Source organism: Thalassophryne amazonica, chromosome 3, assembly GCF_902500255.1.
Source record: "Thalassophryne amazonica chromosome 3, fThaAma1.1, whole genome shotgun sequence".
Taxonomy (NCBI): domain Eukaryota; kingdom Metazoa; phylum Chordata; class Actinopteri; order Batrachoidiformes; family Batrachoididae; genus Thalassophryne; species Thalassophryne amazonica.
Window position 1 is genome coordinate 123127252 of NC_047105.1, and position 27381 is coordinate 123154632.

A 27381-nucleotide genomic window follows, 5' to 3' on the forward strand; every position below is an offset into this window, starting at 1 on the left:
GTTGGGGAGGTTAGCCTTGGGGGAAGGTGGAGTTGAGTAGATTTTAATCAAGTTGCCATTTTAGTCTAATTTTTAGTTGATTCTTTTATTTTAAATATCTCCTTTGTTTTGTGTTGTTTGTGCAGACGTATATGCAACTGTTGAAAATTGTTGATGTGTGTGAACATTTGGAAGCATTGTTTTAATTATTCTTTGGAATGTCAATGAGGAGACACTTGTGGAATCAGCTTTTCTTTTTTTACAGAGTTTCTCTGTAAAAAACAAAAAAAATCTTACATTAAAAGTCACTTTTCAGCTTGTGTTTTCTATATTTTCTGGCTTTATAATGCTGGTGTTTCTAAACCTGTTGGCCTATTGCGTGCGTACGTGTATGCATGCATGCATTTGTGTCTGCTCTGGTGTGTGCATACGTGCACTGAGATTCCCAGCCTGCAAACAGAGGAATAGCTTAGAGTAATATTTGGACACTAGTTTCATTCATTCATTCATTTTCTGTAACTACTTACTTCAATCAAGGGTCATCGGAGGGGGGAGGTGGAGTCTATCCCAGCAGTTGGACACTAATTCCATTTCCACTAAATGACTAACAAAGCCAAAAATCATTGGTGACTCTTTTTGCCTTCACTAGTTGTGTCTGTGTTAGATGCTTCTTCTCAAACGTTGCCCAATCTGTTGTTTCATTGCCTGGTAACCACGACACTGTTGGAGTCATTAAAGGTGATTCTTTCTGGGGTCGGTGGTCATGTTGTTAAAGGTGACCTAGGTTTCAAACAAACTGATAGCAGCATTCCTTTCCTCTTTCTCACTGTTTACCTGAACACACAAGGTCGGTTCTTTGGTAACTAGGGATGGGTATTGATAAAATTTTATCAATATCGATGCCATTATCGATTCTGCTTATCGATCCGATTCCTTATCGATTCCCTTATCGATACCTCTTGTGAATTTTGTACTAAAAGTAGGCTTTACAGGTTTTCTATGCATTTCATTGAGTCTTAAAGTAAATAAATATGAAATTAGTCACTGTATCCTTGATCTCTGGACATAAATAAAATAAACAAAACGGTGTTTCGCTTTGAAGTTATTAATTCCGACTGGATTCTATCGTTCTAACTTGACTCAGCAGAGAGCCGCGCAATGTTTGGAGCTGTGTGAACAGAACGGAGGACGATTCTCATTTCTTTCTCACAACAAGACAGGAGTCCCAGTTAGTAAATTTAATCCGCACAAAAGTGACTCACGATTTCACATATTCAGGGATGAAAATGGTGAAAAACAAAAAAAAAGCTGAAACCCAAAATTAGAAGGATGCCATGAAGCAATCATGCAGGTGTGGACGAGGCAGTCTGGACGGGATCCACCCACAGTCTACCCTCCTCTTTCCCTCCCGACTGCATCTGGATTATGGCCATTTTTGCCGTGTCGGCCTGGTTCCTGCGCATTGTGTGACGTGGGTCTAATTGATTGTCACCTTACCCCTGGCCCTTGTCTATGTAATGTGGAGCTGCGTCAAAAAGGACATTTGGAGTAAAACTTGTGCCAATTCCACTTGCAAGTCTACCTCAGATTTTCTGTGGCAACCCCAAGTGAAAAACATTTGTGTCATCTGCATCTTTTTAAGAAAACCCTCCTCTATACTACTTCATCATGAAGCTGTATAACTGCGGATACAAAATATCCTCATACAAAATCAACAATAATGATATGAATAATAATATTAAAGCAAACAGAGCTCTGGTATCGGAATAGTATCGTATTGGCAGATATTCAAAGTCAGGTATCGGGATCGCCTCAGTAGTGAAAAAATGTGAATTGGTGCATCCCTACCTAAAACACAGATAGCAGAGTCAACACACGTTAGGATCCAAAATCCGACACACTTTCAAACATTTAAGAGTTTTGATGTGACTGGTGTCATCTCCTCTCTGAACATACTATGTAAATCCAAGCCAACACTTTTGAATGAAAGCTCAGAAGCTTCGCTATCAGACATAGCAGCATTCATTTCAGTCTGTCAGCAATTGACATGTTTCTGCTTTTCCTAAAATGTACGTCACATGCCAAGAAATGCAGAGTAATACGTTTTCTGGAAATGCACCCGCTGACTCGTCAAGCAAGAGGGATAATTAGCAATAAAATACATCAGCGACCACTAATTATTACCACAAGTGAGCGGAAAGAATTACAATCATAAATACTTTGATGCTGTGTTGCTAACTGGCACATTAAACAACATGTGACATGTCCTTTAAGAACAAAATACAAAGCATCTTTCACTCGCTTAAGCTTTTCATGATGTGAATCTGTGCTGTCCACTGCTAAGTGCTGGTGTCTGATTATCAGATTACTGAAGTGCATGTAAATGCAAGCGATCAGGTTATCTTTAATCCAAAATTAATCTTGCCTCACACATATTTCTATAAGTACCATACTAAGACTCATATTGCAACATGTACTTCATGTTTTGATTTATAGAAAAATGTTCATGCATAAAATGTAAATTTCACTTTCATGATGATTGATTATAGATCAAGCACTGGCCTGACAATATATAGACCTGTTTTGAGTCCCTTTCATGCTACTTGTCTTTGACCTTTGACAAGACACTTAATCCATGATGTCTTGTCCACCCAACTGTAAACGTAGGGGAAGCCGGGCACAGTGGATCAGAAATGTTGTGTTGTGGCAGCATAAACACATTATGCATAGGTTTCAGTCATTCTATTGTGGATTTAATACAGCAAGTTATTGTTTATGAGGCTGTGTAATTTATGTCTCCCCAAGTGTAATTTACAGGTGTTGAAAATCGATTTTAAATTTTTTTGATTCACTGTGCCCTGGACACTAATTCATGGGGCACAGTGAATCAACTTAGAATATAATGAAAAAACACATGATTATAAAGATTTCTTAAAAAATATTAAATATATGCTGATGCATATACAAACTATAATCCAGCAAACCAGCTATGCAATGTGTGAGTGTCTTATACAGTTGTATGCAAAAGTTTGGGCACCCCTGATGATTTCCATGATTTTCCTTTATAAATCATTGGTTGTTTGGATCAGCAATTTCAGTTAAATATATCATATAGCAGACAAACACAGTGATATTTGAGAAGTGAAATGAAGTATATAGGATTTACAGAAAGTGTGCAATACTTCTTTAAACAAAATTAGGCAGGTGCATAAATTTAGGCACCCCAACAGAAAAAACACATCAATATTTAGTAGATCTTGCTTTTGCAGAAATAACAGCCTCTAAATGCTTCCTATAGCTTCCAATGAGAGTCTGGATTCTGGCTGAAGGTATTTTGGACCATTCTTCTTTACAAAACATCTCAGGTTTGTTGGTTTCCAAGCATGGAGAGCCCGCTTAAAATCACACCACAGATTTTCAATAATAATCAGGTCTGGGGACTGAGATGGCCATTCCAGAACGTTGTACTTGTTTCTCTGCATGAATGCCTTAGTAGATTTTGAGCAGTGTTTAGGGTCATTGTCTTGTTGAAAGATACAGCACCGGCACAACTTCAACTTTGTCACGGATTTATGAACATTGGAATCCATGTGACCCTCAACTTTAACAGGACTCCCAGTACCTGCACTGGCCACACAGCCCCACACCATTATGGAACTACATCAAAATTTTACTATAAGCAGCAAGTGTTTTTCTTGGAATGCTGTGTTCTTTTAAAGCCATGCATACAGCTCCTTGTTATGTCCAAATGACTCAATTTTAGTTTCATCAGTCCACAGCACCTTATTCCAAAATGAAGCTGGCTTGTCCAAATGTGCTTTAGCGTTCCTCAAGTGACTCTGTTTGTGGCGTGTATGCAGAAAAGGCTTCCTCTGCATTACAGCATCATATAGCATATCTTTATGCAAAGTGCGCTGTATAGTTGAATGATGCACAGATACACTATCTATTGCAAGATCAGGTTGTAGGTCTTTGGAGCAGGTCTGTGAGTTGACTATGACTGTTCTCACCATCCTTTGCTGACATTTTTCTTGGCATGCTACTTCAGATCTTAACTAGTACTGTGCCTGTGGACTTCAATTTCCTCACTATGTTCCTCACAGTGGAAACTGACAGCTGAAATTTCTGAGATAGCTTTTTGTATCCTTCTCCTAAACCATGATCTTGAACAGTCTTTGTTTTCAGGTCATTTGAGAGTTGTTTAGCGGCTCCCATGTTGCAGCTCATTAGTAGAGATGCAAAGATGGGAATCATTTGCAAATGGCCACCTTAAATACCTTTTCTCATGATTGGATTCACCTGTGTAAGGAGGTCAAGGGTCAGTGAGCTTACCAACCTAATTTTGTGTTCTAATAATGAGTGCTAAATGTTTTCAAATCAATAAAATGTCAAGGGTGCCCAAATTTATGCAGCTGCCTAATTTTGTTTAAATAATTATTGCACACTTTCTGTAAATACTACAAACTTCCTTTCATTTCTCAAACATCAGTGTGTTCATCTGCTATATGATATATTTAACTGAAATTTCTGATCCAGACAACCAATGATTTATGAAGGATAATCATGAAAATTATCAGGGGTGCCCAAACTTTTGCATACAACTGTATAGTGATATAAGTCATCTAGAAATTATTATAAATACAACTGTCATAATTTCTGTTCAAATGTGAAAACAGTTGTTTATATACACAAATTATAGAAGTAATTCATGGAAAAATAAATGTATGAGCTTCAACAAGTAATATTTGTCATCCACCTGATACTGGGACTTAGTAAATCACTTTCTAGACTGATTCACTGTTCCGCAGGTGCATGTGACACACATGAGTCATGTTATCAAATTGCTGATACTCTGGAGAAGACATAACACATAAGTAAGTAAATAAATAAGCTTTATTTATATAGCACTTTCACAGATGAAGGTCACAAGTGCTTCACATGATATACATAGACAGTAAAACAACACATACACATATAAAAACAGTAAAATAATTTAAACTAAAATGCCAGTTTGAAAAAATGTGTCTTTAGTTGCTGTCTAAAAGCATCCACAGAATCCAGTGAGTGAAGGGAACAGGTAAGCTCATTCCAGAGGCAAGGTGCCACAGCTTTAAAAGATCTGTCCCATTGAGTTTTGAAACAAGTATGGGGAACCATCAGCAGGTTCTGATTGGAAGACCTCAAGCTCGTACTGGAAACATAAGGCTGGATCAGGTCCTTAATGTATTCCGGTGTCTGCCCATGTAGAGCTCTAATTGTCAGCACTAGGATTTTGTAATATAACCTATAAAAAACAGGGAGCCAATGTAGAGACTTGAGGACAGGGGTAATATGCAGTCTCCTGTGGGTGCAGGTAAGAAGCCGTGCAGCAGAGTTTTGCACTACCTGTAGGCGGGCCAGCTCTTTCTTATTGAGGCGTGTGAAAAGACTGTTACAATAATCAAGTCGTTAAGAAACAAATGCGTGTACAATCATCTCTAGCTCATTAAAAGCCACCATTTTGTGTAATTTGGAAATGTTACGAATTTGGAAAAAACAGTTCTTAACGAGCTGCCTAGTGTGATATTCCAAAGACATCCCTCCATCCAAAATGACACCCAGGTTACGCAGGCTGCTTTTGACAGAGCCGCTCAGGTTACCAAGGTGATGCTTAATGACAGACATAGCACTATCTGGAGCTACAATCAGTGTCTCAGTCTTATTAGAATTCAACTGCAGGCTGTTTTCAGTAAGCCATTCTGTACTTTTAGTGAGACAACTAATGAGAGAACAAAGTTTCTGGGCTTCAGTTGTCTTAAGAGAACAGTACAGCTGCAAGTCATCAGCATACAGACAGTGAGGAAAATAAATATTTGAACACCCTGCGATTTTGCAAGTTCTCCCACTTAGAAATCATGGAGGGATCTGAAATTTTCATCTTAGGTGCATGTCCACTGTGAGAGACATAATCTAAAAAAAAAAAAAAATCTGGAAATCACAATGTATGATTTTTTTATAATTTCTTTGTATGTTACTGCTGCAAATAAGTATTTGAACACCTACCAACCAGCAATAATTCTGGCTCACACAGACCTGTTAATTTTTCTTTAAGAAGCCCTCTTATTCTGCACCCTTTACCTGTATTAATTGCACCTGTTTGAACGTGTTACCTGTATAAAAGACACCTGTTCAAACACTCAGTCAATCACACTCCAACCTGTCCACCATAGCCAAGACCAAAGAGTTGTCTAAGGACACCAGGGGACAAAACTGTAGACCTGCTCAAGGCTGGGATGGACTACAGGACAACAGGCAAGCAGCTTGGTAGAAGACAACTGTTAGGATAATTTATTAGAAAGTGGAAGAAACACAATATGACAGTGAATCTCCCTTGGTCTGGGATTCCATGCAAGATCTCACTTTGTGGGATAAGGATGATTCTGAGAAAGCTCAGAACTACACAGGAGGACCTGGTCAATGACCTGAAGAGAGCTGGGACCACAGTCACAAAGATTACATTTGACACATGATGCTGTCATGGTTTAAAATCCTACAGGGCAGCAAGGTCCCCCTACTCAAGCCAGCACATGTCCAGGCCCGTTTGAAGTTCACGAGTGACCATATGGATGATTCAGAGTAGGCATGGGAGAAGGTCATGTGGTCAGATGAGACCAGAATAGAGCTTTTTGGAATCAACTCCACTTACCATGTTTAGAGGATGAGAATAACACCAAGAAACCCATCCCAACCGTGAAGCATGGGGGTGGAAACATCATACTCTGGGGGTGCTCTTGTGCAAAGGGGACAGGACAACTGCACCGTATTGAAGGGAGGATGGATGGGGTCATGTATTGTGAGATTTTGGCAAACAACCTCCTTCCCTCAGTAAGAGCATTGAAGATGGGTCATGGCTGGGTCTTCCAGCATAACAATGATCCCAAACACACAGCCAGGGCAACTACGGAGGGGCGCTGTAAAAAGCATTTCAAGGTCCTGGAGTGGCCTGGCCATTCTCCAGACCTGAACTCAATAGAAAATCTTTGGAGGGAGCTGAAACTCCAAACCTGAAAGATTTAGAGAAGATCTGTATGGAGGAGTGGACCAAAATCCCTGCTGCAGTGCGTGCAAACCTGGTGAAAAACTACAGGAAACATTTGACCTCTATAATTGCAAACAATGGCTACTGTACCAAATATTAAACATTAATTTTTACAGGTGTTGAAATACTTATTTGCAGCAGTAACATACAAATAAATTATTTAAAAAAAAATCATACATTGTGATTTCCGGATTTTTTTTTTTTTTTTTTTTTTTTTTAGATTATGTCTCTCACAGTGGACATGCACCTAAGCTGAAAATTTCAGACCCCTCCATGATTTTTATGTGGGAGAACTTGCAAAAATGCTGGGTGTTCAGTACTTATTTTCCTCACTGGATGATAGGACACATCACCGAACTGCTGGATCAACTTACCAAGAGGAACGATATACAGCAGGAACAAAATCAGACCCAGGACTGAGCCCTGCGGCACACCCCACGAAAGATCAGCAGATTCAGACATCACATTGTTCACAGAAACACTAAAAGTTCTACCAATCAAGTAAGAGTACCAATCAACATGCTCATCAGTTGGACGGGTAGTCTTCTAACTAATAATTATTTTTTGGGCTACCTTTCCTTTGTTGTGAGAAATAAATCCAAAGACAATGACATTCACAAAATTTACTTTTGATAGAAAAAAAACTGACTTCACTTGCCACTTAGTTGTACCCTTAATGTATCCAAACACAAAACACTAATTTACAACCCCTGGCAAACATTTTGGAATCACGGCCTCAGAGGATGTTCATTCAGTTGTTTAATTTTGTAGAAAAAAAGCAGATCACAGACATGACACAAAACTAAAGTCATTTCAAATGGCAACTTTCTGGCTTTAAGAAACACTATAAGAAATCAAGAAAAAAAGATTGTGGCAGTCAGTAACGGTTACTTTTTTAGACCAAGCAGAGGAAAAAAATATGGAATCACTCAATTCTGAGGAATAAATTATGGAATCACCCTGTAAATTTTCATCCCCAAAACTAACACCTGCATCAAATCAGATCTGCTTGTTAGTCTGCATCTAAAAAGGAGTGATCACACCTTGGAGAGCTGTTGCACCAAGTGGACTGACATGAATCATGGCTCCAACACGAGAGATGTCAATTGAAACAAAGGAGAGGATTATCAAACTCTTAAAAGAGGGTAAATCATCACGCAATGTTGCAAAAGATGTTGGTTGTTCACAGTCAGCTGTGTCTAAACTCTGAACCAAATACAAACAACATGGGAAGGTTGTTAAAGGCAAACATACTGGTAGACCAAGGAAGACATCAAAGCGTCAAGACAGAAAACTTAAAGCAATATGTCTCAAAAATCGAAAAATGCACAACAAAATAAATGAGGAACGAATGGGAGGAAACTGGAGTCAACGTCTGTCACCGAACTGTAAGAAACCTCCTAAAGGAAATGGGATTTACATACAGAAAAGCTAAACGAAAGCCATCATTAACACCTAAACAGAAAAAAACAAGGTTACAATGGGCTAAGGAAAAGCAATCGTGGACTGTGGATGACTGGATGAAAGTCATATTCAGTGATGAATCTCGAATCTGCATTGGGCAAGGTGATGATGCTGGAACTTTTGTTTGGTGCTGTTCCAATGGGATTTATAAAGATGACTGCCTGAAGAGAACATGTAAATTTCCATAGTCATTGATGATATGGGGCTGCATGTCAGGTAAAGGCACTGGGGAGATGGCTGTCATTACATCATCAATAAATGCACAAGTTTACGTTGATATTTTGGACAATTGAAAGGATGTGTGGGGATGATGAAATCATTTTTCAAGATGATAATGCATCTTGCCATAGAGCAAAAACTGTGAAAACATTCCTTGCAAAAAGACACATAGGGTCAATGTCATGGGATAGGGTCAATATCAACGAGCAGATGTGATTTGATGCAGCTGTTAGTTTTGGGGATGAAAATTTACAGGGTGATTCCATAATTTTTTCCTCAGAATTGAGTGATTCCATATTTTTTCCTCTGCTTGGTCTAAAAAAGTAACAGTTACTGACTGCCACAATCTTTTTTCTTGATTTCTTATAGTGTTTCTTAAAGCCAGAAAGTTGCCATTTGAAATGACTTTAGTTTTGTGTCATGTCTGTGATCTGCTTTTTTTCTACAAAATTAAACAACTGAATAAACATCCTCCGAGGCCGGTGATTCCATCATTTTTGCCAGGGGTTGTATAAGGGGATGTCTTTATGCATAAAGATCTGGCACAACTGCTGCAAATATATATGAAAATTCAGTAAGTCTTCTATAATACATTCCAATTATAAGGTAGAACTCTACTAGTGTATGCTAAGGTATATCTAAATATCTAAAAAAAGAAGAAGAGTAGAATAGAAGAGTAGAACACAGTAGAGTAGAGCCACTTAGGTGCCTGATCTTGGGAACCAGGGATGGTAGGTTTTTGGAACATATATGACCACTGGTACCAGGCACGAATAAATATGTCATACCAAAACTTAACCTAAACCAGTCTGCCATGGATTTCCCCTACAGAGTAAAATTTACTCTGCTAGGATAACATTTGGTCCCAGTCCAAATAGAGTTATATATAGTCCATCACAGTGCTAAATCAACTCTTTCACAGTGTAAAATCAACTATTATTCGGGTAGAAACACTTGATTTGACAAGACGGTGAGCTGATTTCACTCTGTAATAGTATATTTTATTCTTTTTAGACTGGGACCGAATGCTATCCCGGCGGAGTATATTTTACTTAGCAACATTTACTGTGTACCAGTGTTGGCTGAGGAAGTAACTGGTGTCCTGTCCAGGGGGAGTTGGACACTTATCGTTTTTACACTATCAAATCCAGAGACAAGCACTGGCACCAAACAGGCCTGTAGGACTTTTGATACACTGTAGTTTTGACTAGCAACAGTTTATATGTGCACCCAGACACTATTTTTCCAGTTGAATCTTGGAAATCTCTGACTAGTTTTGGGGTGTTTTCTGTATTTTGCATTTGTTTTATTCAGTACTCTTATCTATCTATGTATATATATATATATATATATATATATATATATATTTTTTTTTTTTTTTTTTTAAGACAGCGCCAATAGCTCAGTTGGTAGAGCGAGCCATCTTATGACAGTGGTTCAAATCCGAATCCCAACCAGTCAAAAAATTGTGTCCTTGGACAACACACTTAACCCACTTTGCCTGTGTATGAATGAGGTGGTGGTCGGAGGGTCTGTAGGCGCAGGATGGCAGCCATGCTTCCGTCAGTTTGCCTCAGGGCAGCTGTGGCTACACTAGTAGCTTACCACCACCAATGTACAAATGCAATTTGTAAAGCATTTGGGTGTCTTAGAAAGCTCTCTTAAACAGATCAACGTTGGTGTCCTTGAAGCAGCTTTGCTGTGACTTGGTGCTGTATAAATACATTGGTGCATGTCGGTGCTGTAGATGAGTTTCTGGTTAACAGTACTGTTTGCCATTGTACAGTCTGAGAGGTCATTGACCTAACAGAATTGCTAACAGTTACAGTTTTGAAGGCACAAAGAGAATTAGCTCAGTATTGCTGTTAAGTGCACCAATCCTCACATTCTTTCCACTGGCCTGCAGGAAAGAAACCATGAAGCTGATTAGTGTTGTCAACAGTGGCTGATCCAGCACGGAGAGCTGAACTCAGACCTGTAATCCTTTCAGTTTGTGTATCACAACACGTAATATTCATTCATGGCTTCAAGACAGATTTACCTCGAAAAGGTTTATGTCCATTCTATAGTATAGCTGCATTATTTTCCTCCAACATCTGAAAAGAACAGGCTGAGCAATGTTGACCTTTAATATGGTCTTGCTACCCAAGTCCAAAATATGGCCATCGGGTATTGCAAGGCCTTTCATCCGTCTGTCCATCCATCTGTCTGTCTGTGCTCAGCATACGTCCAGTCCTATTTGCTTCCAGAATGTTCAAATTCACAGGGAACGTTCTTGGGACACAGACCTTGGACAAGTTCAAAGATGGCGAACCTTGAGCTATTTTACAAGGTTAAAAAGTGGCATTCTGTTTCATATTTTCATGCTGTGAATCATGCAAATCTTTTTTGAGGGGCAGGGGTGACACCCAATCTCTCTCTGGAGCTGCCAAACCGCTTGGTTAATGTGTAAATTAACATTTTTCTTATATATTATGTAAAATCTTGTGAGAAATTAACACTTCTAAAACTGAAAACTTTTTTGGAACCTGATAACACGTCTGGAGTGATTTACAAGACATTTTTCAGACGTTAGCATGCAAGCTAGCTTCCACTAACTCAAAGATAACTTCCGCTCTTGTCAAAAGTCAATGTATGCTCACATGCACACCCTCCTGCAGATGCCGTTAAAACATACAGTGAATAAAATGTTGTTTACGATTGATCGATTGATTGATTGAGTTTATCCTGGAACATCAACATAATTCTGTGTGTGTGTGTGTGTGTGTGTGTGTGTGTGTGTGTGTGTGTGTGTGTGTGTGTGTGTGCGTGTGTGTGCGTGTGTGTGTGTGCAGGGTTCTAAGTGTAATGGGATGGAAAAATCACCTTAAAAAGCCGGGGTTTTGGGGGATGCTTAGCCCCTCCCTGGATGTTTTTGCATTGTTTCTTATAAAGGGCCTTCTTTGTCCAAATATACCAAAAACTGAAGTCCAGACAGAAGAAGAGAACATCTCTACACTTCAAAATGTGAGGAAAGTGACTCTAAAAACACCACCAATTTGAGGTTGAAGTTGCAGAGGAGATCTTCATCTGGTTAAATGTCCTGAGGGTCCACTTGCCTGTCGCCTCTGCAAACTCACACCTGCTGCTACACTTCTGAATAAAACAAAGGCTCTTTAAACAACTATTTTATTATTTGGAAAAAAAAAAACCTTTTCCTTATTTTAACATTAAATGAATGAATCATTAAACATGTCCATTAAGTCAAAGTTCAGTCAAAAAGACATTTGCACAGGTAAAAAAAAACCCACCCCCATTTTCATCGATTTAAGACATTCATAATATTTTAATAATTACTCTGTCCTGATTACGACATTAAAAGCAATTACATAGTCAATGGACATAATTTAATGTTGAAATGACTAAATAAAAAATGATTTAATCATGTGAAATCCTAATGAACACACTGCAGTCATTGTTACATCATCTCCTATTGTGTTTATAATAAATATTTATATTTATTGACAGTGCCTTTTGTCCTGGTTGAAATGCAGATATGAATGAAGGATTCCACCAGACTTAAAAATGAACACATTACCTTTCATGCTATTTTGTCTAAAAATAAATGTCCAAGGTTCATTATCATGTTAATCAAGAAATCATCTCACCTGAAACCACAACATTAACAACATATAAGTTATGGTTTTAATTTACAGACAAACATAAAAGATTTCTAAAGAATCTTCTTTTTTACTTAAAACTATTTTAATGACAAATTATTTAAGCAAAAAAAAAAAACATAAGGATTTTCTTTAATAAACTGATGTGTATAAATTAGCAGTTCTGATGTTCCTGACACACATCTACGTAAACTGTTCTGCGTTTTGGCCTGATGCCTCATTTCTTTTGGCTTTAAAGTAAGGCTGTAACAAAGATTAAAAAAAAAAAGATTGCTTTATTTCACAAAATTTGTTGCTCAAAATGCAGGCAATTGTGTTTCAGAGGGTTATAAATTTAAAAATCTGTGAGGGAAGCAGTCTCCCCTGTCCTGCAGTGCTTGGTGTGTGGCACACTGCAGGAGAACTTTAGCGGCTGTACGAGAATTTTAGCAGCTGTAGAAGAACATTTCACCTAAGAACGTTTCCCATAGCTGTGCAAGGATCCACACCAGAGAACCTTCTTGTGCTGTCGCATGGAAAAGGCACGTTATGAGCAACGGAAAAAAAAAAAACGACGGTGTGAAACTGCAGACGATTCTCTTTTCTTGCCCACAATAACAGACAATTGTCTGGTAGCAACATTAATCAGCAGGAAAGTGATTCATGATTGACATCTTTAAATGGCTTTGACTGAGGTTGATGAAAAAAATTATAATTTCTCTAGGTTGATTGTGGACTTGCAGCAGCTCCACAATCAACCAAGAGAAATGAGCATTTCCCTCTGCACACCCTTGGAAGCAGCATAATGCCCAACTGCAGTATAGTTCTTTCAGGCAGCAGCGTAATGGGCCGTTACCCTGTTGAAATGTTGGCAAGAACCTTGATTGTGTATGTGTGTGTGTGTGTGTGTGTGTGTGTGTGTCACTATGTATGTCATTGTCTTATTTTGTCCTTAAGAAGCAGTGTGTTTGTGTATTTTTATAAACACACAGCGCAGTGTTTCAGTCCAGTGGCTGATCATTTTGCAGACAAAGCAAAAGTATACATACTTTCAGTGAACCAAGTTCACCCCTTCAAAAATGCCTTTATTCAGTTTTAATCAGAGTTCATCTGTTTGTCAACAGGGTGCACAGTGGATGTATCAAAGCAGCTTTTGCAGAAAGGTTGGACTGCACAGCCCAGTTTTTCACAGGCAGCGTTCCTGTGCATGCACAGCTGACTGACTGAGGATTCTGATGTGCTTAGGGTCAGGGAAAGCTCTGAAACTTGTAACAATGTGGAAAAAATAATTTCCTGGGAAGACAGAGAGGGAACACCCTAAATTTGGAAATCTGCATGATGGCACTAAGACCTAACATGAAGGTGCAGTGCCATTATTCTATTGCTTAGGGAGAGCTCTGTAGACAGAGGTCTTTGGCAATGCCAATATCATTGCAGGAGAAGGAAGGACCAAGTATTTAAGGTCCTGATGCTTTCTGTCTTACTGTCTGGCCATGAGATATATGGGTGATTCTTAGACTACGGGCACTTATTATGTCCTTTGATCATATTGTATGAAAAACAGAAAAAGGGGAAATTTCACACTTTTATAGTTATCTTTACAGTGAAAGTGTGTTACGAAATTTGTTCTAGTAGTCTATGATGACTTTTTCACCTTTTTTCAGCATCATTATATGCAAATATTGCCACACCCAGACTTTTGATCTTCAATGATAAAAATGAATGGTAAAGAAGTGTTTTTTCTAATGTTTTAAAATATCTCTGAATAAAATATCAGTAAAATAATCAAAACATAATTGGGGTATTCAATGTCATACAACTGTTGTGATTTTTTTAAACAAAATGTAGTTGTCCCACACTATTGCCGTAATTTCCACTACAACACTGTAATGTCCCTTTAAACAGTTTGTATGAAAGATTGTTTGGGTAGTTTCTATGGAGATAAACAGTGACATCAGAGCACATGTATATAGCGCCAAATCACAACAAACAGTCGCCCCAAGGCGCTTTATATTGTAAGGCAATGGTGTGGTGGAAATTACATTTACAAGGCCAATAGTGCCCGTAGTTAAAGAATCACCCATATACCTTTACCATGGACCGAAGGTGACCGCTGGATGGCTTTGGTACTTTGTCCCTTTTGGAACATCCTTAGGTAATGCTGGGATGACTTTGAGGCAAATGAATGGTTACTTAAGGAGACACAGATGAGAGAAAATCAGCTGTGAAATTTTGGTATTGTGGTGTATTTCTCTGGACACAATCCATCTCAGAGGTGCCTCAATATTGAGGACTCCACCAGCCAGATTAGACTAAGGTCCATGTTCACCTATCTGTAGCAGATAGATGTTTACTTTTGAGCGGTGCCTTGATAGTTGTCATTCAGAACCAAAAGCAGTTCCTATGGGACCTGATCTTTACCTTTCAATGAAGTGTTCATTCAAGAGGTCTAGACCAAGCGGCCTTCTACTACTGATATTTAGACGGATTTAATTCCATGTGTGTTCTTCAAATTTGCTGTCTGTGTCCTTGGAGGAGATACTAGCTGTATTGTCTCAGTCCACCCAACTATAAATGAGTACCAGCCTTGGCTAAGGAAATAACCTATGATTGACTGGTGTCCCATCCAGGGGTAGTCATATATTCACATCTGCTGCAATATTGGCCTCAGGGCATGTATAGGAAATATTACTTCTTCTTTATGCTTCAGGTAGTTTTCCAGCCAATGTGAGAGTTGTGTGGTGTTTAGTCCATGAGCCAGTCATCAATTTTGACCTAATAGGTATTACGTAAGGTGACGAAACAACACTTATAATCCAGCCTCAGTGTACCATGGCTGACACAAAAATTAGGGAATAATCTTGTTGTGTCTGATGTTTTGCAGGTGTTAATGCTGGATTTTATGGTCGCTTTAGCGGTGACGTGTTAGCATTCTTAGAAATACTAGAAACTGAAATTGGGTGCCCTTTTGGATAATTATGTGTAGCTTGTGACAGATACAAGATTCCTAGTTGTTTGACTGGTTCCTTTGATGTTCATACTTAATTAACATAAATTAGCATATTTTGGGCCCTTCTACCCCTTCTATTGTTCTCTATTTCTAATATGTTATTCTTGGAGTATATCAGAGGAGAATCACACATTTTTTTGTTGCAATTACTGGTGGGTCAAGTCTCATATAACTGGACTACATCCCAGAGAGGAAAACACAAAAGAAAAGTGAGCTAAATGGAGAGTCCCAGCTTTATTGAGGCAGCTATTGATCCTTTTACTTAGAAGCAATGTCCCGAGGTGCACCCACTCAACCAATCACTCCACCCAACACCTCGACACAAACAAAGCAACAGGGCCATGACCACTGATCTCTATATATTACTGGATCGCTCATTGGCCAATATTTTTGAAGGAAACCGGCCGCCATATTACCACTCCCATGTCCCGCTCCTGAACGCTCTTTTCTATTGATCTTTAATGAGGCGTGCTGAACTTTATTCTTTGTAATTTCGTGAAAAATGCTTTCATGCACAGCTATAAACTCTGCTAATTGCCAGATCAAAGGCTGTGGATGAACTTTTCACCTGTGAGTATGATTGAGATGTGAAGTAAGTAAGTCCCTTCGGCTGCTCCCTTGTTTGCACTCGGGGTCACCACAGCAAATTCAAGGTGGATCTGCATGTTGAATTGGCACAGGTTTTACACCGGATGCCCTTCCTGACGCAACGCTACATTACATGGAGAAATGTGGCAGGGGTGGGATTTGAACCCGGAACCTTCTGCACTGAAACCAAGCGAAATGGGAAGTAATGAACAATAATTTGAAGACTTCTCTCCCTTATTCCAGCATATAGGCAAAGATAATAATAATAATAAGTGGTTTGTGTGTAGCCGGTGACTTAGTGGTTAGCACTGTTGCCTCACAGCGAGAAGGTTGTGGGTTCAATTCCCGTGGCCTTTCTGTGTGGAGTTTGCATGTTCTCCCTGTGTTTGCGTGGGTTTCCTCCGGGTGCTCCGGTTTCCTCCCACATCCAAAGACATGCGGGTTAGGTGGATTGGAATCTTTAAAATTGTCCGTAGGTGTGTGTGTGGGTGTGTCTGTGTTTGTTTGTCTATTTGTGGCCCTGCGACAGACTAGCGTCCTGTCCTGGGTGTACCCCACCTCGCGCTGGGATAGGCTCCAGCCCCCCACGACCCTTAATTGGACTAAGCGGTAGAAGATGGATGGATGGATGGATGGTTTGTGTGTAGCCACATGTATTTTGTGTTGGACAAACTATTTTAAGACATTTATTAGGTCTACTTGTGCATAGTTTTGGAGCTTTTGGTGTTGTTGCTAAGAGCTTTATTACTTATATTTGGCTGAAGCTCATAGAGTTGTGTGTAATAAATGTTGTCATTGCAGGGAAAACTAACTCTCCTGTAGCTAGTTAAGTAGTGTTTTATTCTTTTAGTGCAACTTTTTTTTTAAATCCACTATTTTTGTATTATCTATCATGACTTTTGTTATCTATCCACTTTTGTTCATGATATGGTACCGATACACACACACACACACACACACACACATATATATATACAGTGTTGCCACAGTTACTTACTGATTACTGATCACTCCTTGAAAAAGTAACTTAGTTACTTTACTGATTACTCAATTGTAAAAGTAACTAAGTTAGATTACTAGTTACTTTTTTAGTTACTTTCCCCAGCTGCCAAAAGCAACCCTCAACATGACAGTGATACCTGTTTTGCCAAAACTCACTTTATAGTCACCCTTTCTTGACTTCAATGAAAATACTTGTTTCATAAAAAGTAAAATAAAGACCTCTTTCTTGACCTCATATTTAACTGTTGACAGCACTGTAACAGTAAAACCTGCAATTTCTAACCTGCATTGTTTGTAAATGTATTCTTTCTAACATTTTTCTAACATTTAAATTCTCTCTAAACATTTTACTTGTCGAAATTATTATTATTATAAGTAGTATTAGCAGCTGTAGTAAAAAAAATGCTTCAAAACTGGACCTTTAAGCTAGGGGTGTTGTGGGGGGGGGGGCACATCCTTGCCCCACGCCCCCATTCCATCTGGATTCGCCCCTGCTTTGGCGTTTCAGCACAAAGAATGGATAACATTTATTTATGCAGAAAACATGACCAGATTTACAGGTAAGAAAGTTTTATTGCATTTTCACATCATGTGGTCCTCAGAAAGAGAGTTTAGGTGCATTTGAGTAGAAAATAGTTAGTTATGGACGCGTCGCAGAGGATCAGCTGTTTTTAGGGAGCAGATACAGAGCGGCTCAGCTCAGAATTCAAAATAAAGGAGGAAAAAAAAGTCTTTGTAAAGCTCGGTGCAGGTGTGCTGGTGTCACCGTGCTTTAAGATGTGATTTAGATTACTCGTTACTAAAAAAAGTGGTTAGATTAGGATTAGAGTAATGCATTACTAAGTAACACGTTACCGGCATCACTGCATATATATATATATATATATATATATATATATATATATATATATATAGTAGTGTTCAGAATAATAGTAGTGCTATGTGACTAAAGATTAATCCAGGTTTTGAGTATATTTCTTATTGTTACATGGGAAACAAGGCACCAGTAGATTCAGTAGATTCACAACTCCAACAAGACCAAGCATTCATGATATGCACACTCTTAAGGCTATGAAATTGGGCTATTAGTAAAAAGAAGTAGAAAAGGGGGTGTTCACAATAATAGTAGTGTGGCATTCAGTCAGTGAGTTTGTCAATTTTGTGGAACAAACAGGTGTGAATCAGGTGTCCCCTATTTAAGGATGAAGTCAGCACCTGTTGAACATGCTTTTCTCTTTGAAAGCCTAAGGAAAATGGGACGTTCAAGACACTGTTCAGAAGAACAGCGTAGTTTGATTAAAAAGTTGATTGGAGAGGGGAAAACTTATACGCAGGTGCAAAACATTATAGGCTGTTCATCTACAATGATCTCCAATGCTTTAAAATGGACAAAAAAACAAAAAACAAAAAAACAGAGACACGTGGAAGAAAATGGAAAACAACCATCAAAATGGATAGAAGAATAATCAGAATGGCAAAGGCTCACCCATTGATCAGCTCCAGGATGATCAAAGACAGTCTGGAGTTACCTGTAAGTGCTCTGACAGTTAGAAGGAGCCTGTGTGAAGCTAATTTATTTGAAGAATCCCCCGCAAAGTCCCTCTGTTAAATAAAAGACATGTGCAGAAGAGGTTACAATTTGCCAAAGAACACATCAACTGGCCTAAAGAGAAATGGAGGAATATTTTGTGGACTGATGCGAGTAAAATTGTTCTTTTTGGGTCCAAGAGCCGCAGACAGTTTGTGAGACGACCCCCAAACTCTGAATTCAAGCCACAGTTCACAGTGAAGACAGTGAAGCATGGCGGTGCAAGCATCATGATATGGGCATGTTTCTCCTACTATGGTGTTGCACCTATATATCGCATACCAGGTATAATGGATCAGTTTGGATATGGCAAAATACTTGAAGAGGTCATGTTGCCTTATGCTGAAGAGGACATGCCCTTGGAATGGGTATTTCAACAAGACAATGACCCCAGGCACACTAGTAAACAAGCAAAATCTTGGTTCCAAACCAATAAAAATTAATGCCTCGCAGATGTGAAGAAATCATGAAAACTGTGGTTATACAACTAAATACTAGTTTAGTGATTCACAGGATTGCTAAAAAAGCTGTTTGAACATAATAGTTTTGAGTTTGTAGCGTCAACAGCAGATGTTACTATTATTGTAAACACCCCCTTTTCTACTTTTTTTTTTTTTTTTTTTTTTTTTTTTTTTACTAATAGCCCAATTTCATAGCCTTAAGAGTGTGCCTATCATGAATGCTTGGTCTTGTTGGATTTGCGAGAATCTACTGAATCTACTGGTGCTTTGTTTCCCATGTCACAATAAGAAATATACTCAAAACCTGGATTAATCTTTTTAGTCACATAGCACTACTGTTATTCTGAACACTACTATATATATATATATATATATATATATATATATATATATATGAGCTTGCTGATGATTCCACAAAACTTGTATAAACTTTGATTAAAGAATGATCATTTTTAGAATTATTTGTCCCATTGAGATATGAGTAAGTTTGAATAGAAGGGAAGAAAGTGTCAAAGTAATAAAAGAAAGAAAGAAAATTAATCAAATAGCTAATCATGGCAGGCATAGATTAGGAGGGATCAATCTTACATTATCCGAAGAACAAAAATAAGTAAATGAGAGAATCAGCTCAGTTATTCCTTGAAATTGTTGATGTTCTAATAAGCTATGTGCGGTCAAGGAGTGGTAAAATAGCCACCAGTCTGGTTCAGTGGATTGTACGGAGTGTGTGGGAAAAGTGAGCTGTCCAGTAATATATACAGATCAGTGGCCGTGACCCGGGCCCGGTTCAAGATCACGTATGCCCATCCTCCATCTAATGTGGAGTTGTGTAAGGAAGGGTATCTGGTGTCAAACTTGTGCCAAATCAACACGGTGATCCATGCAGCTGTGGTGACCCCTGTGTGGGGATCACAAAAGTGAAATTACTTGTTTTATCTTGTTTTATCTATCCCTCATTTTGGTGTCTTGAAGTTTTGAAATGTAAAATAATCTGAGAATTAAGTGTGACCGCATCTCTTCTGTTTTTTTTTGTTTGTTTGTTTGTTTGTTTGTTTCTGCCTTTTAATATTAAATAAAATATTCTTTAAAAAATAAGTCTTTGATGTTCTTTATAGGCTGAACAGTACAAGTACATCATTTTAAGCTTGCTTTCTCTTAATGTCTAACCGTACCTGTTTAAAAAGCTTGAATATTTGCAGAACAACACAGGTGAGATTTGTGTTTGTTTTTCTTTAACTTTTAGTGGTTTATTGTTTAACTTTCCATGTTGTTTCATTGTTTGGTCAGCGGGTCCAGAAGTGATGTGAATCATTGTCATGTTGGAACGTTGATTCAACAATGTTTCATTAATGTATCAGCACTTATTTAACACATTTTTACTGCTTGCTGCTCTCGAAATATCAACATTTTGATGAGTTATCAGGAGGCTTCAGAATTATTCATATTAAAAGTAAATTAACACATGGCAAGAAATACTTGACTGTTTTCATTTTATGTGGTGTTGTGTGTTTGAATAAAAATAAAATGAAACATTTTGTTAATTAAATAATGTGACATGAAATACATATTTCCAAACTGTGTGTCAGTGGGCAAGTTGTTCGGTTCAGGATAAATGGATTCTCACATCCATCATCATAAACTAGACCAGAGTTGGCCGGCCCCAGTGGTACCACGTTTGTTTCCACATCTCTGCTCATTATGAGCAGATTAAAAGCACTCAGAGTTTCCTAATGTGCTTATTACTGGAGAAATAATGTAATCCTGAAGTGACTGTGGGAGGTTTCACTTCACATGATCAGGTTTTTTTTTGATATGTTCACTCAAACGAAGATTATCTAGTGGGGCAGCATAGCAAAACAATTGTTCATTTTGTAAAAGCATAGAATTTGCACACATATTCTAAATTAACTGATGTTTATTTTCAGATATGGAGCCATACTGGAGCTGACCTCTAATGAACTACATGGGTCAATAAAGAATTATACAGAGGTCAGAATTTTAAAATGCTCCACTCATGTTGAAAACTATACCACATTATTTGGGGTTGCTTTTTGATTCCAAAAAGGTATAGTTTGGACTATCTATGACTGAATGTTCTGGAGATATAGGGTAAAAACAGTAAAAATGGTGACAAAGGTCAATTTGTACGGGGATCAAGAGTTAAAGATGCTCCAATCTTGGTAAAAAATGATGCAAATTGATTGAGTGAATAGCATTTTAAAAAGGAATAGTTTGCACCATCTGTCATGCTTACTTATCATGTTACGGGGTAAAATATGCCATACATCATAGAATCCAATGGACCTTTACTTTGGAGACCAAGCATTCAGTACAGTCAAAACTATTCCATTTATTAATCCTTTTATTTCAGCCATTAATTTGCACCACTTTTTACCAAAATTGGAGCAACTTTAACTTTGGACCCCTGTAAGCTGTACCACTAATCGGTCTCCTTTATTTTCACAGTAATTAATGGAATCAATGTTATTGTATGTATGGGAATGATAGTAATTTTTGCATTTCTCGGACATTCTGGTAAATTTTGGTGTTGAAGAGTAAAATCAGTTTTTATGTATATTAGATAAAAAATTAAATCCTCTTTAATTTTTGGTGATTTTAATGACTCATGGTAAAAACATGACACATGTACATCTGCATTTTTTTTTCCCCAAAATGCTACATAGCCATGGCTGAAATGGATATACCAAACTCATTTGTAAGGAAACACACATGGCATGGCACATATCTCCTTGTGGATCCAAACCAAAATTCATGTTCAAACATCAACAGGATGTATCTCATTTTGATTTCCAAAGCAAAGATGTGTAACACTGCCAATGTACTTGTACAGTATGTTGGTGGTGGAATCAATTTTTTTTTCAAACATAATATTTATCATTCACATATTCGTTCATTTTCTGTTAGCAGCCTTGGCCAAATCCAGTAACTCTTCCTGGTAGATCCCGAGGCGTTCCCAAGACAATCTGGGAAAAATAATCGCTTCAACATGTCCTGGGTGTTCCCAGGGGCCTCCTCCCAGTTGGATGTGTATTATTTCTGTCATTACCTGAGCTTCATGACCACAGGGTATGATAGCAGCGTAGATTGACCAATAAATTGAAAGCCTTGCCTTCTGACTCAGCTCCTTCTTCAATTTAATTCAACTTATTTTCTGTTATATAGTGCCAAATCACAGCAAAGCTGCCTCAAGGTGCTTCACAAAAGTAAGGTCTAACCTTACCAACCCCTAGAGCAAAGGCGACAGTGGTAAGGAAAAACATCCTCTGATGATTTAAGGAAGAAACCTCAAACAGTCCACACTCATAGGGGTGACCCACTGCTTAGGTCGTACTAACAAAAAACATTTTTAACAATACAGAGGAAAATCAAATTTTTGAAAATTATTAAGTCCACGCAGACGTCCAGGACAGCACCAGTTGGTTGGGGGAGAATGGGTCTTCAGATCCAGGCTTTGAGCATAGTCCATTTTGCAACTGCTATAGTCGACCTTCATTTGCACTCATGTGTGTAGCCACACAGGCATCAGCACCACATGCAGGGGACATCTTGCAGGGGACTTCTTCACCATGATGGTCCGATACAGCATCCATAAAACATCAGACGGTGCCTCGATCTCACATTCCAACGACTGATCTATTATTACTGTCAACAACATAAATAAATTCTTCTGTTGTTCCTGGTGAAGAGAGAATGGATTTGATCTACTAAATAAGAAGGGCGTGAAAGTGAAAAATAATTTGAGTGTCTTTTGCCAAATGGCACTATTCCAGCTGTGCATGTTCACATCCACATCTGAGTCTTTGCAACAGCCTCACACATCACATGACACCAGGTGAGGTTTCACCTTCATCTGGTCACTGAGATGGTATATCTGTCCGGCCTGAGCAACATTTGCAGCTGGTACCTAAAAATGTTTTTTGGATGTCTTTCTCAAACATGTTATTTTCCACAGCTCTGTATTTTTTTTTCTTTCTCTTCTTCGCTACCTGTTTTAAACCTTATTATCTTAGTTAGTGGCCCTTTGCCCCTCAGGGATTGAAAATGTTACCTCCCCGTCTGCATATATAGTAATGGTAAATGCCACACTGGCAGAACCATTTATGTACATTAATACACATATATGCAGTTTATTCTTGCAAGACAGTAGGTATGTAGTGCATGAGTGAACGTGATGTGCGTGTATGACCCCCATCCGCCCTTCCCAATCAGCTTAAACCATCCTACTCAAAGCCAACCGACAACTTCTATCAGGAAGGGCCGAGCACCAAAACAACACGAAGACAGACAAGAACAAAAGACAAGTGGTGAAGGCAATAACTGTGAAGTGATAAGAAGTGAGACACCGAGGAGACGGGGCCCCAACTATACAACTTACCAGGGCAAACAACCACACATGAACAAGTAGTGACAGCAACAAACTGTTGTCTAATTAGTGAGTATCCATACCTTAATCTAGGACTCCAGAGTCTTGATCCCCTTGAGAGCACCCAAAACTGAACTGTGGTGATGGCCACAAACACACAACCATCCACACACAGAGACCTAGATCACAGCTAAATATCCAATCACTACTGTGGCTGGTGTGTTGGGCCAAGACAAAAGTACAGAACCTTACCATATGACGTGGATCACTCTGGCACAGCAGAAGCCATACGGCCGACTGCACACAACAATGGAAATGGGTCCAGGACGCAGGGCCCCAGGAGAAAACAGGAGAAAAAGGGCAGTGGAAGGGCACAGGGGCCAGGAAGGGCCGCCACCAAAGCCGCCACGGCAGCACGATGAACCATCAGGGGAACGGCCCCACGGCGCAGGAACACAACCCCCCACACCGCTCCCCCCACAGTGGCACAGGAAGCAACCCCATACCCGAGGGAAGCACATAGGGCGCCGGCATGGGCCCACAAAAGGGGGGGCTCCAGAACCAGACCACCCGGTCCACGGCCCCCAAAGCGAGGAATGAGCAGCAGCGGGAACAGGGGACAGAGGAGCCACCGCAAATGAACCCAAAGCATGGGCAGGGACCACTGAGCCATATGAGGCTGGGGCCTGGCCCCCAGACAAGTGGCGAGACCCAGTCCCCTGGGCCAGGATCACACGAGGCTCCACCGACACCCAAGACTCCCCCAGTGCAGCCAGCAGGACACCCCACACACATTCCCCCCCGGCCTCCAATCCATCCCCCCACCCCAAAAACCAAAGCCCAAGATCGTGAGACCCCCAAAGCGAGAGCGGGGCAACACCCCACCCCACAGAGACCACAGCCCCCCACCTCCCCAGCAGCCGTCCACCCACCAGTGCCAACACCCGTGCCCAACCGCAACCACCCCCCCCCCAACGGTCCACGGGACTCTGTGCCCCACAAGCCCAGGAGTAGGTCCACGAGACACCGGCAGAATCGGTGAGGCAGACCCCGCCCCAGACACCCACAGCCACCCGGGGCCAACCCCCCATGCCAGACTCACCCTACCTATCAACCCCACCATAGTTATTATAATTAATCTCCCTTGCTGCATGCGACCCCCTAAGTGAACAAAGATAAAGTGTTGCATTAAAAGCAGGGCAGGAGACGGCAGGTGGCAGACTGCCGTGGAAGGCCGTTATTTTCCACAGCTCTGTATTTTTTTTTGTTTCTCTTCTTCACTGCCTGTTTTAAACCGTATTATCTCAGTTAGTGGCCCTTTGCTCTCAGGGATTGAAAATGTTACTTTTTATTGCAGCTCATATTTGTGCACATTCTTGTTGCATTGGCCATGACGCTGCTGTTGTCTGCAGTACTGTGGGTTTATATGAATGATATGATGATTCGGCACACGTGTACGGGCATCACACTTGTAGGTTTTCTCTTAGAAATAAAGATTTTGTCATAAATTTGGGAATGGTTAGAAGTAGAATGCAACTCATATGTGGCCTTTTTCAGAATAGAGTTTGGAAAGAGATTTGAAAATTCTGGCTTTTCTGAAAACACGGGAGACGTCACTCTAAAAACCGCAGCGCTGAGTGTGAGTGATATTTCTTGCTTCCTTTAATCTGTGACTCAGGTCCTTCTCAGCTGTAGAACTTACTCATATGTGGCATCTTTGACCATAATAATTTGCAGTAATAAAGTTGGCTTTTTGTTTGCATGTGATTTATGATCGATGACAGGGTTCCTGTGGCCACCAAGGCCACTGTTGTTTGTCTTTATATTTATGTACAATGGACACTTTTTTAAGTTGCATCGCCATCTTGAAACCGAGACTTCCATTTAGGTCACCTCTTGCTCACGTGTTTGGCATCATTAGAAACAACACCTTGTTATGATGCCTCACGAAGCGGCTAACTGATCAGTTGTTATGACGTTTCATGGGGCGGCTAACCAAGCACATGTTACAGTGCCCCATGGAGCGGCTAACCGATCGGACGTTATGACCCCTCACCGAGCGACTAACCGATTGATTGTTATGATACCTCACGGAGGGGCTGACCGATTGGATGTTATGACGCCTCATTGAGCAACTAACCCCTCGATTGTTATGATGCCTCACGGAGGGGCTGACTGATCGGATGTTATGACGCCTCACGGAGCGACTAACTGATTGACTGATATGATGCCTCACAGAGGGGGTGACTGATTGGTTGTTATGATGCCTCACGGAGCGGCTGACGGATTGGTGGTTATGACGCCTCATAAAGTGGCTGACCGATCGGTTGGTATGATGCTTCATGGGGCGGCTATCCAAGCACATGTTACAATTCCTCATCGAGTGGCTAACCGATTGGACGTTATGACCCCTCACAGAATTACTGACCGATGGGATCTTATGAAGCCTCACGGAGTGACTAACCAATCGGATTTTATGACCCCTCACGGAGCAAGTAACCAATCGGATTTTATGACCCCTCGCGGAGCAACTAACCGATCAGATGTTATGACCCCTCACCGAGCGACTAACCGATCGATTGTTATGATGCCTCACAAAGTGGCTGACCGATCGGTTGGTATGATGCTTCATGGGGCGGCTAACCGATCGGACATTATGACCCCTCACAGAGCGACTGACTGATTGGATCTCATGAAGCCTCACGGAGCGACTAACCGATCGGATGTTATGACCCCTCACAGAGGGACTAACCGATTGGATCTTATGAAGCCTCACGGAGCGACTAACCGATTGGATGTTATGATGCCTCACGGAGCAACTAACCGATCGGATGTTATGACCCCTCATGGAGGGACTAACTGATCGATTGTTATGATGCCTCATTGAGGGGCTGACCGATTGGATGTTATGATGCCTCACGGAGCAACTAACCGATCGGATGTTATGACCCCTCATGGAGGGACTAACCGATTGATTGCTATGATGCCTCACAGAGGGGCTGACTAAATTGGTTGTTATGACGCCTCACAAAGTGGCTGTCCGATCGGTTGGTATGATGCTTCATGGAGCAGCTAACCGATCGCATGTTATGACCCCTCATGGAGCGGCTAAGCGATCGGTTGTTATGACGCCTCATGGAGCGATTAACCTATCGGATGTTATGACACTTCACGGAGCGACTAACCAATTGGATGTTATGACGCCTCACGGAGCGACTAACCAATTGGATGTTATGACGCCTCACGGAGCGACTAACCAATCGGTTATGACGCCTCATGGAGCGGCTGACATATCAGTTGTTATGACCCCTCATGGAATGGCTGACTGATTGGATGTTATGACGCCTCACGGAGCAGCTAACCGATTGGATGTTGTGATGCCTCACAGAGCGGCGACTGATCAAAGGTGGACGCCAGTTAAACGATGTCTCTGAAAGTCAACGTAAATCCAGATTTCTTGTTTCGTTTTGGCTTCTGTGTGCTTCGTTCATGCCGTGTGATCGGGGGTTTACATTCGTTGCTAGGAAAGTTCAACGACCCAAATACCAACATTTTGGGCGCAATGAACATGTCTTCACTATTATTTGATTTCTTTTTGCGACTGACATCATTATTCGAGCATTCAAAAGACTAATCCTACCTCCACACAACTCCAAACAGCAATGAGAACGTTTCTTGACAGTTCTTGTTGTTGAACAAAACCGCATCTCCCTAACCAGACAGAGTTGTGACATCATCATGCATGCGCGTAGGCGCTGTTCTATCGCAACTTGAAAATCATCCATAGAAATAATCTACAGAGACATGGGGGGGTTACCAACGCTGGTCCTGGACATCACCTGCCTGCATGTTTTCCAGCTCTGGTTGAGACAGGGGAAAATAGTGAACTCCTGACCAGAGGATGTTTGGTTCAAACCCTGTCACGCCGGAAAATTACTAAGGGCCCTCTGGCAAGGTCTATAATCCCCAA

At 40.2% G+C, this 27381-nt stretch overlaps 1 protein-coding gene across 1 annotated transcript in view; it reads left to right on the forward strand.

Annotated features, from left to right (window-relative positions):
• slc41a1 (solute carrier family 41 member 1) overlaps nt 1-27381 on the forward strand; it is a 144951-nt gene that overhangs the window by 75992 nt on the left and 41578 nt on the right. The gene's annotated exons all lie outside the window — the stretch shown is intronic.